Source organism: Acanthochromis polyacanthus, chromosome 8, assembly GCF_021347895.1.
Source record: "Acanthochromis polyacanthus isolate Apoly-LR-REF ecotype Palm Island chromosome 8, KAUST_Apoly_ChrSc, whole genome shotgun sequence".
NCBI classification, from domain to species: Eukaryota; Metazoa; Chordata; class Actinopteri; family Pomacentridae; genus Acanthochromis; species Acanthochromis polyacanthus.
Genome location: NC_067120.1, coordinates 40,139,098 through 40,162,108, shown reverse-complemented (window position 1 = coordinate 40,162,108; position 23,011 = coordinate 40,139,098). Strand labels below are relative to the sequence as shown.

Genomic DNA, 23,011 nt, shown 5'->3' with positions numbered 1-23,011 from the left:
AGTTGAAGGTCTGGGTCTGGCTCGCCATCTTGAATCCCGTCTGTGGATGTGCACGCCCGCACATGGCAGACCAATCCTCGCTCCGACCGAGTTTCCAACCAAGCAAAAAACCTGACCTGTGTAACAGGCCATAAACACAATACAACTATTTTTAAATCCTCGAATCACACAAATAAATTCTTCACAGTCTGAGTTGTAACGTTACTGCTACGGTGTTTTTTTTTAACTGAAAATGGCAGCAGAGCGGTCTCTTATCTCACGGCTCCGTCTCCCGCACTAATTACTGCACAAATCTTTCATTTACACAGCTTACACACACTTTTATAACATTCATAGTCTTCATAACCCAAAATATTAACTGGTAAACGGTTCATGACGGCACATTTCTTTGTAAACTGCTACGTTTTTAGCGTTAGCTTTCCGCCAGAGAAAAAAAAAGTACAACACGGTGAAAATACATGAAAATAAACACAAAACTCACCAAAACCGATGTGGCTTAGTTCTCATAAAATCCCCGTCAGTTCCCGACCAGGTAAATTATGTTTTTCGACTGTTTTATCGACTTTTTCCACTGCTTTTTCTATTAATTAATCACCGCTGGTTTTCTCCGATTCCTCCTCCGCTCTGTCCCTCAGGTCTCTGCTGCAGCGTCACTGAGGCGCTGCGTCTGTGTCGCTGGTCCCTTAAAGGGGCAGCGACGTTATTTTCTGTCAACAGACTTTTAATCTTAAACACTAAATGATTGCTGAATTAACATTTTTAATTAACTCTGATGATTAATTGACATTAAATGGATCACTTTTAACTTTCAAACTTATTTATGCAGCTTTTATTCAACTATTTATTCTTATTTATGTCATATTTTAACATGGGTTACACACACACTTACAAATAAAAATTTTATTTAAAAAACAACTTTTACAAAAGGATACTTTGGGCATCAAGGGGCAAAGGGGCAGAGCCCCCTCTGCACGTACCTGACTGTGAGCAATGAATACATTGAGGATATCATGGCTTTTGACAGCTGTTGTTTGCACACTAAACAAATTGAGTTTTTTTTTATTTTTGTTTGGGTTGGGCTATATTTGCAGCCCTTTATGCTCAGTTTCAAAATACCGGTTGGCTCTACTATGCAACAGGTTCACTGTTCTGTGTAAACTGAAGTTGTTTGTGCTTTTCTTTCAGGTGTAATTTTATCCCCCAGCCAGCATATCGCTCTGACATTGCCTGCCTGTCGAAGGAAAGGACAGTTTTTCAAAGCCATGAGGTAATGTGTCCCTTCTCTTCCAGTTAGTTTTGTAAATATTTTCAGTAGTCAAGCTTATGATAAAAGCAGCTCATGTTACTCAAGCAAAAAAAATAAAAAATTACATGTGATAAAAAGGCACAAATACAAGTTCTGTGAATTATTCAAAGGGACCAGGTTTACTGATTCTAATCATGCAAACTTTTTATAGTTTAAAATTCACACTGCTAGTCTTATGGATAAGTATTTCATTTCCTTCTTTAAATTGGAAAACTGGGCAAAGAGATGTTGAAAACATGCCCTTTTTACCATGCAAGGTATAGCATGTCATTTCAGAGTCACCTTAATAATGGCATCACCTCTAAAGTAAACAGCATTTACAAACTGCCCTTAAAAATACAGGCCCTAAAATGGAAATTCAGTGCAGTAAACGTCGACACACTGTCCGCTACGGAGATTCAAGTCTTTCAACCCTTCATATGTCCAACTTCACTTTTGATTACAGACTTAATTCCCTTCATACCAGCCTTCAGGGATAAGTTCTGACATTCTTCAGAGACAGTGTTTTCCGGCTGCTCCTTGTTGGAGACGTTTTGTTGCACAACTTTTCTCCACCCCAAAGGTGTAGAGTCATTTCAGGTGACTGTGTTGACATTTGTCATCTTAGCAAACTTCTACATCATTTTGACAGTTTGCTTTGGCTTAACACAATGAACAGTTGGCCGGGTTGCGGTTTGTACTTCACTTGAGACACTCTTATGTCACCATGGCAGTGCAGCTTTAATTGTAACTGAGCAGCTTTAGCCTGGTAGCTAGAGTTATGTGACATGAACCAGTTTGTGTTGATGTTATCTGACCAAAGAATGTTTCCCAGCATTTAGCAGGTTTCTGTTCCTGTCGAGTCTAGCGCTGAAGAGCAAGCGGAGGTTTTTGTCGTAGTGGTTAATGAACAGTTGCACGGACTCTGACTTACTTCTATAACCACTGAGCCAAGACCCATGCATTTGCACATGTTTAATGAGCTTGGTTATGGAACTAGTGCACTGTCTGTGGCATCATTTTGGAAGGGCAGACTATGGGTGGTCTTGTGCCTCCTTCTGTAGCTCCTAAATACTTCTCCAACTGTGTTTTGATTGACTTTTAGCTGGCCAACATTCAGGCTGAATGGGTTCATGTTTTGAATACTAGCTAGCTACATTTTCAATCTCACTGGCATATATGTAAAATATCTTTTGTTTCCATTTACTTTTCTACCCAGTTTTCAGGCAGTTAGGTTTATCAGAAATCACAGAAGTATGGGGTTTCGTTTCAGGGATCACAATGGGGTTTTTTTGTTTTCTTTTTTATCTTGTGTATCAGGGCAGTTGCATTGTGTTTCTCTTTTGGAGCCTGTATTTGCGAAATCATCTTTCCGCAAAATATGTTTGTTTACAAGTTTAAATACTGTTCCCTTTAGAAATAATGCAATTGTTGAGAGGTGATGGGCTGTTGTTTACGGTCCATACATTGAATTAAGAGTCCAGACGAAGGCCAGAATTGATCACACAAGTTAACATTTACGTAAGTGTTTTGCCCTCATACAACTTTCTGTCCCTGTGTGCTCAGTATAAAACCATGCACTTGATTTAAAGCCATGTAGGCTAAATTGAAGTGTTTTCTTCCTTTTTTTCTTCGTCTGCTTTTGCATTATCCCAGTGGGCACATTCTTAGAGCAAGAAAAGTGTGCATCTTCTGCTGCCTTGTGCTGCTTGTTCTTGGTGTCATTTCCTTAAACTCAAGGTGTGTATCGAAAGGCACTTACAAAGCAATTTCTGCAAGAATTTCTACCAAGAAATGTTGTCACAGTAACATGAATCTTTTTTTTTTCAATTTCAAGGTACATCACAGACACTATAATGAGGACGAATCTGCTGGTGGCCGTTACAAAACCATCAAGACAATATGCTAATGTGGACGACACGCTCAACTTTGGGTAAGAGATCTACAAAAATAATAACAATACTAATAATCTAAGTAATTGTGTTTTAATTGTAACTTTTCTCACGTACAAATTAGTTAGAAGTCATGTTATTGACCCATAAAGTCTGAAAAGGTGGATGGATGGGTTGACAAAACATTCGACTTTAACATGAAGGCAACTGTTTGTTTACTGTTTCAAAGCAGTGTTTTTTCGTTCAACTTTTCCATTGAACATGTGCATTATGGTAGACATGACAACAAAGGGCCCTAACCTTAATCCTTAGAGCTCTATTGGAGGCTATTTTTAAGGGTACTTTCACTACCATTACTTCTAAGATCTTATTGTGTTTATTATAAGAGCTAGTGCTAATACATGTCATCTTGCTTTTTGTCAGAACAGTCCAGGGGGGTATTCCATGAAGCTGGCTAAAACAGGCTGGGCTTACGCCGGTAAGCGTGGCTTGAATAAGCGGCAACTTTAATCTCAGCTGCAAGTAGTTCCACGAATGAGGCTCAGCTGTTTTTCAGAGACGCTTATTCAAGCCAGGCTGATCCAAGCTGCGGCTGAGCGCGAGTCCGGGGGAGATAAAAAGCCCCGACGTGTCGATCGTCGAAATGATGATATTATGTCTAAAAACAGAGCGGAGACTTTCTCTTCGGCGGAGCAGAAACTTCTCACGGAGTTGTACGAGGACTACAGGGAGATTATCACAAGAAAAGGAAACACGGTTGATAAATAAAGCTCCAGACGCTGCCTGGCAAAGCATTGCCGACCGTTTAAATGCGTGTTTATTTTCTTTTTAATGAAGCACTTAGTCTGAGCGTACACATGCACACACGTCTGAAAATTTAATTTTCAGAGGGCAAGTTTTTGACACTGATTAGGGATAACCCACAACTGCAGTGGTTGATGACTTTTTTTTCCTCACCCTGAAGTTTGTCACACTACTGTGGCCCAGAGGAGATCAATCTGATGAAATAAAGCTTTTCAAAACCCATTGAAGACATGTTTTACGTGTGTATAAACATATATATGCATATATATATGTGTGTGAGAGAAAGAGGCTCCAGCCTGGTTTTGTGTAATGTGATGGTGGTTTTCACTTTTTACTCTGGTAGGCCTAATTCATGTTCTTGATTTGACAAATATATATCCACCATAGATGAATAAAGCAGCAGGTAACACCTAAAACCAAAGTAGGAATACTCTGGAAAAAAGGGGCAACTTCATGTGGAGATGTTTCATCAAACACTCAAACTTTGAATGAAAAAGCAGAAAAAAACATGTAGGCCTACAGAGGAGATGTCATTTTTATCAGAGATGATAGTGCTGCTGTGCCCTACATTTAAATAAGGGAGAAGACACAAATGAGCTGTACGCAAAATAGTTCTCTCATCATTTGGCCTCACCTTTGGATTCTCATCATGATCAGATTGGACCGCTGGTAAAAGGAAGGTATTCTTTATGGAAAACTGGCTGTTGTGTCCTGCTTATTTTAACACAATCTGTGCCTATTCCTGTTACGTGTTGACTGCACTTTGAGGGTGAAAGAAGAAAGAAAATCAGATATTTCCAAGTATTTACCGCTGGTGGATTCAAACCCACGGCACAATGAAAAGTGAAACCACATTTAATCTCCTTAACTACGCTCTAACCACTGAGCCACTGTGACAAAATGTGTAATATGATATAGTTTGATTCACGGTTATTCTGGTGTTATTTAAAAAAGGTCTCAATGTATGTCACCGAACAAGAACATCACTGATTACAGATCATGATGAATTTAATGTGTAACATGCGGTTCACAGGCGTCTTTCTGAAGCTCGTCAGAACCTTCTCTGACATGGAGCTAAAGTAAGCTTGACTGATAGCCTGCCCCGGACCAGGCTTGTCGCTCTGGCTGAGTTACCATGGTTACCAAGCCAGGCTAGCCCTAAGCCTTGTTGGTGGAACAAAACTCTCACTAAAGTTAGCGAAGCTGACCGAAATAAGCCAGGCTTAGACCTAAGCCAGCTTCGTGGAATACCCCCCAGGTTATCCAGCTCTTCCATCACTTAATATGATAACACTTGCATATTTTGTTACACACTACCGTTCAAATATTTGGGCTCACCCAGACAATTTCATGTTTTCCATGAATCTCCCACTTTTATCCATGTGCTAACATAACTGCACAAGGGTTTTCTAATCATCAATGAGCCTTTCAACACCGTTAGCTAACACAATGTAGCATTAGAACACAGGAGTGATGGTTGCTGGAAATGTTCCTCTGTACCCCTATGGAGATATTCCATTAAAAATCAGCCATTTCCAGCTAGAATAGTCATTTACCACATTAACTATGTCTACACTGGATTTCTGATTTCTTTAATATTATCTTCATTGAAAAAAATAACTGCTTTTCCTTCAAAAACAAGGACATTTTTAAGTGACCCCAAACTTTTGACTGGTAGTTTATATTTGTGTGAACGGGAAAGCATCCCATATTATTAAAAAGTTTTGTATTTACGTGTATCTCATCATAAATTGCCACGAGCAGTTGAGGAACTTTTTTAGAATTGTGTCTGGGCGATTAATTGGAATCTCTAGGACAGTGTGGCTTACGATGTGGGAAACGTGACGAGTTTATGAGTGATGGGCGTGAAGACGGTTGCACAGGTTACAACTATGATTAGACTGTATTTACATTCCTAACTGTTATTTTCTCACCAACACTTCGCTGCACACACAAGTAGCGACAGGTGTAAGATCGTTAGAATATCACAGAGTTTAGCGGCCAGCTCTGGGTGTCAAAGCGCAGCATAGGCAATTTTAGTGAGTCACTTTTATTTTTAAAATCACCTTCATTACTCCATTACAATCAGACAACTGATATCTGACATACCTTCGTCATTGATCAACTAAGTCATATATTCTCTTATTTATAGGTATGGTTAGTGTGACATTTAACTTGACCAGTTTGAGCCCAGTTTGTTTTTCAGATTAAATGAAATAATTGACACACTTGAACTTGTCTTATGGCACTTATCCAGGTTGTTTTCTCCTGACTAGATCCTTGCTTTTGTTGGATCTACTCCCAGATGCACATCGCTTAGGTGTCTGCCAAATGAAATTGTAGAATTGAATGACACGCAGACCAGGCTAACGCATAAGCTCACAACTCAGTGACGTGTCACACATAATCACTGACAAAAACATTATCTCCCTCCCGGATATGAAGTAATGCTGGGAAAAGGGGCATATTATATGAAGAAATCTCTTCTTTAATTACCTGTGAGAGTTTGAAACGTGTCAGGTTCACACTCCTATGTGATGCCACCAGGAAACGACAATATGCAGGTCATGCAATATGACAAAAGCTCTCGCCTCTGCACTGAGGCGAGAGCTTTTGTCATATGCATTGACAAACTGCCAGCCATACATAAAGACATATTCGACATTAAATGGGGGGCTATAAAGTCCCTTGGCTACTGTGTGATAATATTTCAGTGACACTAAGAAACAACAGGTTATAGTCTTTGAGTCAAGTCTCATTTTTCTGTTTATTCAGAGCAAAGAGTTCAGTGACGCATAGGACAATAGCATAATGAAAGGTCATGATACTCAAAGCAAGCAAGCAAGCTGCACAAAGGACAAATGAATCCCTGAGGTTTTTCTTGAGGTTGGGCACGGATGTAATCTGAAATGGTTAAACCTTTGATAAAGCACTGTGGGTAAGGAGATACCATTTTTCCATTGGATTGGGGTCATGTTTGACCCATGTTGTGCATCAAAGGGTTAAACAAGGTAAAACTTAGTCATTTGCATGTACTTCAGCTGCGTTTGTGGAATTAATCAACTCGCTAGCTGATTTGTTTATTCGTTACAAACGCCACTGACGGACTTGAATGTTTCTGACCTTTGGGTTGTTCTGAATCATGTGGCACCATCAAGAGGAAAACACAAATACCAAAAGTCTTAACTTCGCATAGTTTTTAATCAGAAATTAAGCTTTTGGTTAATTTATGTCTTTGACTATTTCTACAGAAGTGTATATTTCAAGATGAATAATCTGAAGTTTGGAACTGATGTTAAATCAACCAACTCTGCCGTTTCATGCATTGAAATTTTGAGGGCTTTTTTTATGTACTAGTGCAAAGGAGGCACAGTAACTCAACAATGAATCTGTATGTGGTGTATGGTGCTTTTGTTTTTAGAATTCCCCTTTGTAATAACGTGCTATATACAGTACAACTTTTACCCAGAACCTGTAAGCGGCTGAAAATTTGTAAAATGTATTTCATTGTTTTGGTTTGTTTTAAGTGACATCATCAGGGAGCTGAAACTTTAAAATGATAAACAGTTGTACAGTAATGTTAGTAATTAACTTATCTCTGTAACTGTGAAAACACTTTTTTTTTAAAAGATACAATTATGAGACCTTTAAAGTTCCTAAACTGATTTGATGCAATCATTACATTAGAAAGCAACAGGGTGGATTAAACAAAAACAAATCGACTTTCTTAGTCCTCCCTTCAAAGTGACAGTATTTTGTTTTCTTCTTCCATTTAAAGGGCCAGACCAGCAGTTCAGACACGCACATCTTGGAGAGCTCCGATCATCTGGGAGGGAATGTTTGACCCCAAAGTTTTCGACCAAAAGCACATCCAAGAAAATGCAACTGTGGCCCTCACCGTGTTTGCTGTGGGAAGGTTTGCTGTGCCAACACTGCCAGAACATTGTTACAATTATACGAGGCGTTCAGTGGCGGATATACACTTTGCTAAAAACCTAAATGCAAGCCAAGTAACCATACCAGTACAAGAACTAATGGTGGGTTCTCCAGGCTCACTTTAAAGCTGCATAGTGTCGAGGTACAGCTGTGGAAAGATGCTAGATTAAAGATGCTAATCGCTTAGGATGAACAAGAATGAAGGAATACCTTGTGCCTGAATCGATTCAGGTTTATCTACTGTGCAACACATCATGTCTACTCAAGATCTCCTTACCAGTGTTTGCTCTAGCTTAAACAGGTTTTATTTCTGCTGCTAGGGTTACTGTCTGTAAAAGGAAAAACTAAGTGATGCAAGCAAAAACTAATGCAAAGAGCTGGTTCGGTTCAAGGCTCCTCATTTCACTTAATCATGGCCTAACCACAAAGAATCCTACAGTTGTAAAAAAAAAAATGGGTATCACATCTGGACAAGTAAGCATTTGATCCTCTTGGAAATGTTTCCCAGAGATAAAATGTGAAGTAGATGGAGTATTCTCACTCATTTATGGGTTCTGTAAAGCGTCTTAAGACAATTTGATTGTAATTGACGCTATATAAATAAAATTGAATTGAATTGAATTGAATTTACTCAATAATAATATCAATAGGTATAATGTACTTCTGTGGAAAATGTAAGTTTCCTCAGAAGCTAGTAGCATAAATAATGTCTTGTTGGTGTTTTAGACTACTGTCTAGCCATCTTTGACATTACTTTGCTGAATTTTTTTGACCACTCTTCAATGCAAACTTCCCTCAGTTGCACAATATTCCAGAGTTTTCTTACAGTTTCAAATCTTCTCACAACAAGAATCTAATCTGGCCTTTATTATTCTGTCTTTGGATCCATTCCCTGGTGAATTTGTTAGTGTAGTGAAGATCATTATACTAGGAAAGGCACCAGTTCAACTTTTGTACATATGGCCTCAGATTATCTGCAGAATTCTTAGTTTGCATAACAAACAATATTTCCACCACCATGCTTCGATCGGAACGAGGTTCTTCTTGAAAGCTGTCCTTATTGTGGCCCAAACATGTCTACTGGCTGACCAGCTGTTTTTTGTTCATCCGTAAAAAGCAGATTTTTACAAAAGGCCTTGTATTTGCCTTTATGCTCATTGGTAAACAGTGGTTTCACTTTGGTATACTTTTTGGAACCACTGTTTAATGGCATGACATCTAATTGTAGAATCAAACTTTGACACTGACAGTTGCAAGAGTTACCTTCAGATTATGTGACCAAACTTTGGTTTCGTAGAGACTCATTTGTGCATCTAATGAAATGCTGTTGGGCTGAAATTTCTGTGACAACCGGTCCTGGACAAATCGGCATTCGACAGATGCCATTCGTTGCCGATTTTCTACACAGTGCCATAATTCGGATCATTTTAAATTCCTTTACAGACTGATAAGAAGCCACATTTTTAATCTCTTTATGTCTTGGCATATTGACACCCCACACAAAGCAAAGAAACCACCAGATCCTCGATATAAAAGGTTTAGATGTGTCACTTCTTAAGGACGTTTGAATCATTAGCAACTAATGTGAACTCCTATTTCTAATTTAATGTGTGGTTATAAAAAATGACCACAAAATCTAAACTCTTCAGAGGTTCAAATTTTGCTTGTTTGAATATGCTGACAAATGATGTGGTCACATTTAGATTACAGACCAATTTGGAGATGACTCATCTGCTTAGTCACATCAGAATAGACGATATCTAACCTTGACCGTAGCAGAGAGTCCTGGTATATCTGTCGGAAGATGGTTTGGGATGATGTCAGCTAACAGTTGCAAGGAAATACCTTAGAAAGGAGAAAGTCATTTTTCCTTCACAGTAAATATTTCTTTTCTCTATGAATTAACGTACAACAAACTAGTGGAGTTTGTTTTTGCGAGTGGGACTGTTTTCGTTCAAGTTTGATCTTTAAATAATATGTCATTTGGTGACTCTTCAGTGACTGGTATTGTGCTGTTGGACTTTACATACCCGATATAGCAATGTATTTTTGTTTAGTCAATGCTGTGACGCGTTTATTGTTTGTATTGGCTTATTTGTTTAACAGTCACTTAAAACACTCAATAGAAACTTAAATAACAAACTAATCATACCCTGATCCATCCGATTCAATCCGTTTTACACCTGTTTTTCTCTGGGTTTCTACTTAAGGTACCTGGATGCGTATCTGAAGACTTTCCTCATTTCAGCAGAACAGCATTTTATGTTGGGATTACCGGTGACGTATTACGTGTTCACAGATTTACCAGACAAGGTGCCGAACATCAGTCGCTCCTCAGCGAAGCCTGAAAGTCATGCAGATATCGAAGCACAACCGGTGGCAGGACATCTCCATGATGCGAATGAAGACGATATCGGAAGTGATCGAGTCGGAGCTCCGTCACCTCTTCAGATACGTCTTCTGCTTTGACGTGGATCAGGAGTTTAAGGGGAGGTTCGGCTCTGAGGCTCTGGGGGATTCTGTGGCCTTGCTCCACGCCCACTATTATAAAAAAAAGAACGTGCTTTCACCTACGACAGAAACGTCAAATCCAAAGCCTTCATGAAAACCGGAGATTACTACTACCACGCTGCCATCTTTGGAGGCACATGGGAAAATGTGAAGCATTTGGCGGATGCCTGCTACCTGAACATCCTGGAGGATAAACTGAATGACGTGGAGGCTCTGTGGCACGACGAGAGTCATCTGAACAAATACTTTTGGATTCATAAACCAAGCAAGTTGCTCTCCCCTGAGTACTGCTGGGACAAACACATCGGTGATAAGTCGGACATCCACATCTTCCGCCTCGTATGGGCGCCAAAGCATTACAACACACTTCGTACTTGGCAGAACGGCCAGACAATCACAACAGAATACTCTTAATGAGGAAAAGTGCACAGCTATTTACTACAAGCTTCGAATCGGTTCTTAGCTTGAGGAAGGTAATTTTAAGCACTTGTACATCGTTGAAGTCTTTGTGTTTAAGGATGTTTGAGGAGGATTTCTACAAAACTACACTCTATTATGTACGCAATATACAAATATTTTTCTAGAAATGTTTTGGATGCAGGCTAGAGGAAAAAGCAAACCTCTCCATGCACAGCTGAATGTCCGAGAGGAAAGTTGATAAATTAACGCACAAACCCACCTATGTGATTTATGGGGGGAAAAATGTGATTTTGAAATTGCACTTTTTTGTTTCTCTTTTTGTGTATTTTTCCTGCTGTATTTATTGGGAGCACTGCTGAATACATCCAAGGGAAAGTAGAAATCTTTAACTTATCTATCATGTAAATACACTCGCTGTCCAAAAATCCCCTGTTTTCATTCTCCAGCTGCAGATACCTAATACCTGCGTAACAAACACCATTCACACCAACCTCATCTTGTGTTTTGTGCAAACTATGTTCACGTGTTGAAGGAACTTTGATCATGGTCCCATAGTGGCATTAATCTTTAGCTCTAATCTGTAAATGGCCTCGAGGAGCTATTAGAAGGCTGTGGACTGCAACTTTCACTTATAAAAGAGTCATGAATTCTGGCTGATCGATACACAAACCTACAAAAGCTGATTTGAAGAAAGGGAGGGGGGTGAAAAAAGGTACTACCAAAGGACTGATGGTATCAAACCTCAGGCTACTTTATCTCATCACAGAGAAGGGCTTTCAGCAGTCGTTGTTTAACACTATAATGGAGATCTATCTTACTGTGCCAAATATGTCTACTTCCGCATTCCCTGAGTATACTTTATCTTGATGACTTTATGTGACCCAATAAACTTCAGAAATGTGCACTTTAGTGAGTGAGACTGCTCGACCCTCACACAGCTAACCAAAGATGCTTCAAGACAAGCACAGGATGTATGATTTAAGATGCAAAAAGCCCTTAGTAATAGCCTAGCCGCGCTAGACAACCCACGGCAACGAATTTAATTCTCTGCCAGGGTGGGTCTAGTTACCCTCCATAAGGCTCGAGGCTGGATGCTCCTAAAACTGGCCGGACCAATCACCATGAAGTGTAGAGTCAGAAGGCGGGCATAACTAAGTGACGACAGAGGCGTGACGATTCTGACAGAAACAACTGGCGCACAATAAACAGTTATCTTTGGACTCAGCTTTGGCCACAGCCCTTAAAGATTTGAAGCTAAAATTCAACCTGAAAGATAAACAAAGGACAGCACTGAAGTGTTTCACTGAGAAGAAAGGCGTATTTTGGACTTATGCTGACAGGATATGGCAAATCCTTAATATACCAGTTGGCTCCGCTGGTTGGGAAGCTAATGGGACTTAGCCACAATCCGCCGGCGCTCTAGGAACTACGTCAGCCTATTCGTTGTGCTGATTGGTTGTATACCTACCCAATTGCTGCAGAGGGATTTGATAGACAACCTTTTAGCCCGCCTCCCTCCCTGTCGAGCGGCCCTAGACCCTTGTGCCTTCAGAAACATAGGTTTAGCGCGGCTAGGCTACCTTAGTAAAGCACTGCTTAGTCAAAACATTCCTGTCAACCATGCACTGCACAAAGAGTACTATTGACTCTACAAGAGCTGTGGAGTTGCCTTTGGTATCCGGTATCAGGAAGTCTGCTTCAGATCCTTACTGAAATGAGCACTTGTTTCAACTCTTTCTCCAAGACCCTGTTGCTGAGTCATGGACCACTGCCTATAGATTCAGAGTACAAGCCTTGGTATTTTAGAAATGCTATGACAACAATTTGTCGAGGTTGCTCAGGACACTTTGCTATTTCTGCTTCAACCAGGAAGTACAAGAACCAACAGTTCACTTAATGTCTAATGTATACTATCCTTGCAAGTGTTGCTGTTACAAGATGAAGAATGTTATTTGCTTTTACTGTCAGTAGCCTTTTCTCTCTTTTTTTTGCTCAGTTGTGTAATCTGTTGTAACAATAACAATATTGTAACAATAAAAAATATCCTTTTGGTTTGTGTACTAGAGCTTCAAGTGACAAATTCATTAAGACACCTTCACAAAGACAAATAGTACTATAACGGTGCAAAGAAATGCCAAAAAATGAAAGAAATGGCAGCAATTTGTCCAAGTTGTAGAACTGGCAACCTTGCCAGCAAGTTGATTTCTTGCGATATTTGTGAGTTCACAAATCTCTCAAGAAAGCATCTTGTACCGCTCCCGTTTTCACTGTTTGGACAGAGCCAAGTTGGCACGGGCCAATCACGCAGCAGTATTCGTGTGTGGGGCGGGATATCCGGGTGTGAAGACGACACCAAGCGCCAGTAGATCAAAACAAACACGGCAACGGAGGACAACGATCGTGTAGATGCTGCTATTAAGTCAGTTTTATCTGAATCTCCTATCGCTTCTTTGAAGGAAGAACAACGAGAGGCGCTTTGCACATTTCTGGATGGTAAAGATGTTTGTGCTTTTTTACCTACGGGTTTTGGTCAGAGTTTAATCTACCAATTGGCTCCGCTCGTTGTGAAGATCCCGCGATTGGCTAAAAACAAACCTGTCAGAGGCGGGACATACTGTTGCATTGTCCAATCCGTGCCTCTTTCCTCCGAACGGATTTACATGGAGCGGTCCCAGATTGATATTGTGGAGTACTATCAAGTACTACACAATTATTAATCTGGCTATTGCCAGGTTATAGAACTGAATCAGTCATAAATTCCTATCCCAGTATGAGTCTGCTTGATGTCTGCATATTTACTTCCCTGTAGAGGGTTCAGGTCTTACAGTGACTCCGCAAGCAAATCTTAAGCCTATGGAAATGTTTTATGCAAGTTTCCATGTCAGCTCTCTTAACTGCTTTGCATTTGATAAAAATGAAATGGACAATAGAAGAAGAAGACTTGAGATAATCTGCTTAGGAAATGCTACAAATTAAGCCAAACTTTCAACACTTTATAATAACATAAAAGTACGGAATTATTAGTGATTGTTTAGGTGTTACAAAACACATATCTTCAAATTTCTTGGTGTTCTGAATAGAAAATAGCACATAGTTGCCAAAAAAAACCATCCAATTTGCTAAAAAACATCAGCTTTTCTTTTACGCAAAACAACTAAATCACTTTTTTCCTTGTTTACTAAAGGGCTACGCTGAGGTTTTGGTCAGATAAAATCAAATAAAACGGCTCAATTCAGCTGCGCATACAATATGTATTTTAAGGCCATTTATCTTCTGTTTATAAGAAAAAAAGCCTGAAATATTTTTTAAACCTTATTTATCCTTACGTTCCCTGTTCACTACTGCATTTAAGAGCAACACTGAACAAGGAATTGTTAAGAAAAGTGAAGATTTTCTTTTCAAAACAAATTTCTGGGTTCCCCATCTAAAATATTTGACGAGGCACAACACCTCGGACTAATATTTACTCACATATACAGCTAAACCAGAAATGTTTTCAGGTCCAAAAGTATCTTCTCTTGGACCAACTTTCCAAGATCAGAACTGAATAACTTGTTTCTTTGCACTCTTTCTGTCTCTTTTATCACATTTAACACAAACCAAATGAGTTGCGACTAGGTTTTATTATTTCTGCCGTCTCTGTAACTTCTCAGCTAAACTCCAGATTTGCAGCAAATTTGGTAAATGTGCTTCTAAGAAAGGTTTATGCTTTTGGACACATCTATAAAGTTTTTTAAAAAGTATGCAGGCAGATGTTAAAAATCAGCCTTTTGCCAGTTTTGCATTGTTGTTTTATCCTTCTACTTGTAATATCTCATAAAGTCGACCTAAATCACCTTCTTCAGACACATATCTGTTAAACAATACTTAAAAACGTTTGAGCACAGTGTTTAAACATACAAAAGTGCCATCTTACCAACCTAATAATAAACTAAATTAAGCCAGAGAGAAAGAAAGACTGCAATAGGTTATGGGAGAAGGCATTATTGGTGAGTCACATTATTACAATCATCTCAGACTGTCTCAACACAAAATGAGTCTTTTTGTGTTTCCTGTTATCCATCCATCCATCCATTATCTATGCACCACTCAATCCTCATTATGGTCATGAGGGGGCTGGAGCCTATGTTTTCTGTTATGTTTAAGGAAAAGATGAATGCAGAAAAAAAGCCTGATATTTCTGTTTTTCCCCATGTGCAGAAAAATCCTGTCGAACCTGTCACTGCTGTATGGAAGGAGCGGTTTTAAGGCTCCATCTTGTTTGTTTGGTCAGCATGATTCAGCCTCTCAGCCCTGCCAAACCCCAACCTACTGCATTTCTTTCCGCTGATTACCGTAGTCAAATGGCAAGACCCCACCCACGTACGGTAAGACTGGAAATCTCATCTTTGCAGCACCAACAGCAGAAAGAAATGGCGTCTGCATATGATCACGTCAGCTCGGCTCACCCCTGGGTGGCCGACCCCGAGTCGCTCGGCGTGAATCACACCTGTGTCATTCAGCTGACCTCGGATCAGCTTGGACCTGTCTGGCTGAAACTAATGATGTATTATTCATAGACCTCCACCATCTGGCACAGCAGTACACTGAGCCACTTCAGCACTCGGCCTGCCAAAGACACATGAGCAAGAAAAGGGCAGAATATTATCAGAACAAGTGCCGGACTTAGAGCTTTGGTGTTCAGACCAAATGAAGAAGAATTCTAGTTTAAAGGTGTGTCATGAATTGGAATATTTATCAAATAGAGAAGTTCTGAAGGGACAGTATGGGCAAGAAAATCTAATCAAATGCTCACAAACATCCATCCATTCTCTATCCACCACTTTATCCTCACTAGGGTCATGGGGGGTGCTGGAGTCTATCCCAGCTGACTCGGTGAAGGCAGGGGACACCCTGGACAGGTCACCAGTCTGTCACAGGGCTACATATACAGACACACAATCACACTCACATTCACACCTACGGACAATTTAGAGTAACCAATTAACCTCAGCATGTTTTTGGACTGTGGGAGGAAGCCGGAGTACCCGGAGAAAACCCACGCATGTACAGGGAGAACATGCAAACTCCATGCAGAAAGATCCCAGGCCGGGATTTGAACCGGGGATCTTCTCGCTGCAAGGCCAAAGTGCTAACCACTAGCCCACTGTGCAGCCCTGCTCACAAACAATTATATCTAATTGATATTTGTTCCTGGTAGATACTACTTTGCTTCTCATTCACTGTGTAGCTCATTTACAACATGGAGAACTGCCACATGAGATACCATCAAAGCACAACTTTGAATCTGTGGTTTAAATCTTGGGTAGTAAAATACGAGGTGTGGTTTTTAAACAGTTGAACTGGGTTCATGCCAAGCCAACAACAGCATGCATACATGAGCTGTATGTACATGTTGAACAACAGGCAACAACTTTGTAGCCAATACAACAGCATTATATTACAGCAGTTATTGCTAATCATTACATTATAATTTAAAAGTGGCAGCTCACACATTGTAGCTTGTACAGTTGTAGTTGGATATTGAAGCTTTTGTGATTTGCTAATTGCAATGTCACAATTTGGAATAGATTAGCTGTCCCCAATACATGTTGAACCAGTGGCACCATTTTTGTTAAATAGTTCAAACACAGAATACAGCAGTGGCTGATAGTTCATGCCAGATATTAAGAAAAAAAACTACAATATAAGGAAGCACAGTTTGGCCAGTCACCACTGGAGGTCGCTACAGTCAAGTCTTTGATACGGTCTGAAATCAGATTCTTCACAAGCACACAAAAAAGCAGCAGCACGATTTCACCAAACAATCTGACAGCCATTTCTAATCATCAACACTGATATTTCGTAGCTTCATGGACTCCTGCACATTTAATCACCTCTGACCCACTTGTCTGTCCAGAGTTCTTCATCATCTGGAAGAAAAATACTCTCCTTAGTTGAGTATGAATATTTCCAGTGCTTCTAACAATACAGCAAACAAATCTCCAGCTCATCAAGTCAATTTAATGTGCTACTGAATCTGCAAAGCCCTATTATTTTAAAACAACAATCATTTGTAACCAAACTGATTCAAAAATATTTCAAAATAATGTGTGTTTTTTCTCAGTTCTTGTGCTGTGATCTGATTGTTTCTGCGGCAAGATACTAACACTCACTTCAAGAAACTTTGTGGAGCAGATTGACATTTAGGATGATGAAAAATTAAGACAGTTCTGAGAATTGGGCTGTACATAATTTATTTGAAAGACAGGATTTCAGAGTGTGCAGCTGAGATCTGGCATGTTTTCCACTTCAAACTGCATCATCTTTTATAGCTGTCTGTGCTGAGAACTGAGCAATGCTTTGTTTAGGAAGATAAAAATGGATTTCTGACTTTGTAAGTATGAATGATGCATAAAGACTGAGCTAGCTGTTCACACATAAAAAAGTCCAGGACATGGAGAAAGCCTGGAACAAGAGATAATATCCCTTTACAGGATAAACTGCAGATACACAACAGTTCGATTCTGTCTAAAGTTCAATTGAACTTCTCTTTTTCTTTTTGCTTTTATACCAGAAGACCTCACAGACATGCAAAACAACCTAAAGGAACACAAAGGGACAAAAAAAGCCTCATGCAGACACAAAACAACATCGAAGAGATGAAAAATAGCTTCAGAAGAACGCAAAGCACCCTAAAAGTGAAGCTAAAAAGCCTTTAACTCACACACAAAACAACCTTAAAGAGAATCAAGACAACCTTAAATAGAAGTAAAACACCTTCAGAGACGCAACACAGTTTCAAAGAGATGCAAGACAATCTCAAAGAGATGCAAAACAACTTAAAATGGATGCAAAACAACGTAATAGACACAAAATAACCTAAAAGAGGCACAAAGCAGCATCGAGGAGATGCAAAACAAACTCAAAGAGACACAATATAACCTCTAAGACACACAAAACATCCTCAAAGAGATTCAAAATAACCTCAAAGAAACACAAAACAACCTAAAGGAGATACAATATAACCTTAAAGAGATGCAAAACAACTTCAGAGACACTAAACAATGTAAAATAGACACAAAACAACTTCAAATGGATGCAACCTCAAAGAGACACAAAACTGTAACTTGTGTTACAAAACAAACACAAAGAGCCAAAAAGAAACTCAAAGAGACGCAAATAACTAAAAATGGATGCAAAGCAACCTAATAGACACAAAACAACTTCAAAGGGACGCACAACAGCCTAAAAAAGACTCAAAAACAACCTAAACAGACACAACAAAACCTCAAATACAATTTAAATTTAAATTTACAATTTTTACAATTCAAAATAACTTGGAAAAAAATCACTGGTTTAATCTGCTACTGTGTGTTGAATCTTTACTTGTTTTTGGTCTTTTTTACATTTTCTAAAATTGCAGAATCGTGATTACATACAAAATAAAATAAATCTAAATAAATTTATAGACAGAAAAAAACATCATAAGACAGTGCATGGGGTGGAACATACTGCACTGTGTGCAAAAACTCACTTCAACCTTAGAAAAACACCACACGGTGGCGCTCAAAGCAAACAGTAACAAACAATTACTCTGCAGAAAGAAATTAGTATAAAATAAAAAATCAGCAATGTTATGGCAGAAACGTTCAAGCTGTCAGATGAATAATGACCTTAGAAAGTCTGGTTATATTCTTATATTAGTCCAGTGTGCAGAGTTTTTCAGCCACACCAGTATACAAGCTGGCTTCTAAAAGTGGCTCTGATGCCCGACCATGAGGACAAAGCACCAACCTGACAAATAATTCATCTTCATTCATGACTGCAGAGTGATGAAACGTGTTTTTCCTCAGAGGATCATCTTCATATTCACCTGAAAGATCACCAACCAGCTGCAGCTACACAACAGAAAGAGCTTTAAATGCTTCATTCTGACATTACTGAGTAAGGATCATCTCTAGTAAAGCTCACACCGGTCTGCAGCTCTAGATATCTGTTTCTTAATTACAGAAACGTGACTTTGTTTCACATGACTGCTCCGGTATCTCAGGAAAGAGCAGCTAACAATACAAACTGTTTGTGTCCTCGTTTGTGCTGAAAATAGAAGCAGTGAGAGGGCTGAGGTGGGGCCACATGTGTTGTCTGTTCTTCAAGGAGCCAAAATAAAAAGCTGGAATGAAGAGTCAAGTGAACACGTCGAGCTGTAAACAGCCCGATGCTTTTCTCTGCTGAGGTGACATCGCTTACACTGACATGATGCAACTAAACATTTACTAGCTTTTAAAAGTGATAATGTATTGACATGAGGAGCAAATTATCAAAATAATCGACAGTTCTGTTGGGGGATGAAATGTTGGACTTGCTGAGGATTTGCTACTCCATCTGTTTGACATTAATGTTAACTGAATGTACATTTAAAACCATGAATATGATGAGAAACAGAGCAGGTACTTGTAAAGAGTGTAGTCACTCAGTTTCAAACATTTCTGGAAGTACGTTTTGTTCATGATTTAGTTATTTGTTGTCTGGAACCCAAGAGTAAGATCTGGCTCAAAATCTGAAGAAATAAAACTCCCACAGCCTTGAAATTTGGTAAAGACACAGACAGAATAGTTTCCAACAGATCTTAATGATTAAATAGCTCCAACAGAGGCCATATTTTATTCAAACAAGAGTTGCATTGGGGCTTCAGAAAGTTGTCGATAAGTGCGTATATATGGCTGTATTCATATTTTCTACTTAAACTACAGTCTGTCAGGCCAGCTACAGCTGGTCCTAGTTAGTGTTGCTATGTGCTTCTCTCCCTCTATCTTTCTCCCTTCTAGGAGTGGCTTGACAGTCTAGAGTGGCAACAGGTGTTCCTCGTCTCATCATTGTGATCAAGTGACGCTGAAGCAGCTGGTGTCATCCAATCAGATTCAAACTGCTCGGCCTTTTAAGCAGCTTCCTCCCACTCCTCAGTGCTGGATTGTAACTCCACCTGTAAAGACGCTCAGCCAGCCATTCTCACCTCCATCAATAGTAAAACTTGAACTAACTCCATTCTCCTCTCCTCTCTTCTATCTCATTTCCTGGACCAGCTGCTTCAAACTGTTTATCGTCTTGGATCACCACCATACCACTCTGCCTGTCTTCAACGAGAGGAAACTTGACTGTGTAGCTCCTGAAGCCTGGCGTCAGTACAACTACCTTTGGCAACATTCTCCAGCCGCTCCAACCATTGGGCCGCCAAGCTGCTCTCCACCGCAGGAACCCAGTCCAAGCATCCTAGCTTGCGTAAAGTTTTGGAACTTAGAATTATTTGTTCGTTGTTGAAAGCTAAGACTATTGTTTGATTAATTAGAGTTAGACTTTTTTGGACTTTCGTAAGAATCAGAACCTTCTCGAGAACTTTGGAGTTTGTAATTAGCTGTACTGGTTATTTGACCTTCAATCCGCTAGTCTGCGCTGTGTTATTTTGAGACGTTTCTTCCTGAATAGTGAATGTTGTTCCCCACATAGGATTTGTAGTTTTGAGTTGAGTAATTTGAGATTGTAGTCCCCTACTTGGGATTTGTAGTTCTGAGTTGAGAATAAATCTCCTTTAAACATCTTACCTTCCGTCTGTTATTTCCTGCACTTGAGCTCCTTCACACAACCCGAACAGAGTCTTTGGTTGACAAGTTTGAAGCCTCTGACATCAGTAGAATTTATATGTGGAAGGTATGGCAAGACATGGTTCCAGTTTTGTTTTGTTTTTTGCAATATTGACAAAATGGTGATGTAAGACCATAAAACTGGTGCTCATAGGGGTCTAAATGTTGTCTTTTTATGTGGAACATTACAAGCTGTTTCCACGTTGTTCTTATGTTGAAACTTAATCTACAAGGTTTATTTTGCATTACTGAATATTTCTTTACCATAGACTTGAAATGAACATTAAACAGGAACTGATAATTTAGCATGCATCACAATAAATGTCCGACAAACATACGCTTACAGTGACTTTCTGGAATCCCAAAGCCACTTTTTTTTTTTCCATCTTCAAGAGCCAGTATTAAAAATGGGCCCCTACTGGACCCATTCAATCATTTTGGATCCACTGGAAATGTATTTATTTGTGTCCTCGCCATATTTCATGGCTGTAGGAGTTAATTCTGGAGATAATTGAACCCTAAATATGGCCTTCACAGATTGAAATGTTTCTTTGTAAGGAAAATGCAAAATTCCCAGGTCTGAAACATATGAAATTTTTAAAATTCAGATTTTTTTAAAAAACCAGAACTTTAATTTTGGGTCCCAAATAAAAAAAATTTGAGATGGTGGAGCAGCGCTGCTATCTGTAATGACATGAATTGACCTTCAGATGCTGTTTTTCTTCATTTAATGGCCAAATAATCCAAAATAACTTGCAGATTAATCAGTATTGAAACCTCTGACTGTCAAAGATAATTATTAAATACTTGAAATACACATTCACTGACACATCACAGTTAATGTTCACGTCCAGAATCTTCACATCTGTATCAAATACATGAGAATCCACACTATGGTCTATGGATTTTTCATTCAGGCAAGAACTGATCAATTACAGACTAAACATGAAAAACTAAACCTTATTTGTGTGCAGCAGCTTTTGTATGATTTGGTACAAGCGAAACAATCCAATCCATTCTTTGAATTGGTGAAAAAGTTAGCATAAAATCACAAACAATACTTTCAAAATCAAAGAGAATAAAACTTAATACTAACAAAACAATCTGGGGAAAAATGATTGAAAATTAAAAATAAATTATTAATTAAATAAATGAAGAAAAATAAACAATGGCCATTAAAAAAAGCCGCCAAGCTTAAAAAAGGTAGGCTTTAAGGCTGCACTTTAAAATGACTAAAAGACTGAAAGGGTCAGCGGTTCACACAGACATGTCAGCTGCTCCGTGACCATAAAGTGCTTTAAAGATAAGTGAAAACACTTTAAGATTCAGGTCCAGAACCTGACAGACACCTAATGGAAGGACTTTAAAATAGGTGTTGTGCGTTTTCTCCTTCTGGTTCTAGTCAGGCAGCAAAGTTCTGAATCAAACGCAACTGATTTATAACTTTTTGGGCCGGAACAGATGGAGAGCATTACAATAGTCTGGCCTGTTGGATAATAAAAGCGTGCATTGGTCTCTGTGTGTCACTCAGATGGAGAAATGGCTGCACTGGAGCTGTATTTCTGTGATGATAAACAGCAGGTGACATGTCCCACTAAAATCCTACGGTTTGATTCGGAGTCAGAAATGAGGTTTCCCTGATAATTGAATTTTGTGGTCGGTTCGTGTCTCTGAGCCTGTAATTAAAATTCCAGTTTTATCCTGATGGAATCTGGAACAGATGAGTGAAAATAAACTCAGAGTGTGTGTGGGATCAGATGCTGGTTACTGTCACTGCAGACATCACAAAATGTAACAGCAGCTTCAAAACACACATCAACATAACACCCAGGACTGTCCAGCAAATAGACGCATCCACAGCTGGACACCAGGCATTAGACAGTCAGACGCCATGTCTGACTCACCTGACTAGACATTGATTCTCTTGGTCTGTTATTAATCCAACCCCAGATATTTTCTGCAACAACCACTCTGGTTTCATTTAGGTGCCAACTTCCAAACTTTTCATTTGCTTCGAGGTCAAAGTGAAGCTTCTTTCAGGGCTTCCTCTCTATTAACAGTTTCCTTGTTACATCTGTAGTGGACTCATTTAGTGATTTTATATTTGAGAAAAACTGATATAAAAGATGTCATCTTCACCTCTCCTGATCTGACCACTGACTGTGTTTGTCAACTCTGCAGGTGTGCAATTCCTCCATGGACCTACCTGGAGGCCCAGCTGTTTATCATTTGCATTTCTATCACCATTGTTATTTCCCATGTGCATTTAAACACATTGACATATTGTGCATATAAACATGAATATGTTGAAACATAAGCAAAGACAGACAGATAGATAGATAGATAGATAGATAGATAGATAGATAGATAGATAGATAGATAGATAGATAGATAGATAGATAGATAGATAGATAGTAGATAGATAGATAGATAGAGACAGACAGACAGACAGACAGACAGACAGACAGACAGACAGACAGATAGATAATCTCTGTAATATTTCAGAGCTTTTTATAGCTTAGCTCCAGTCATATAGCCAGAAAAAT

The 23,011-nt window shown here is 39.2% G+C and overlaps 1 protein-coding gene across 48 annotated transcripts in view; it reads left to right on the top strand.

Moving 5' to 3' along the window:
• The window catches only part of LOC127535257 (NACHT, LRR and PYD domains-containing protein 12-like), a 76,166-nt gene that overhangs the window by 29,058 nt on the left and 24,097 nt on the right, over positions 1-23,011 (top strand). The gene's annotated exons all lie outside the window — the stretch shown is intronic.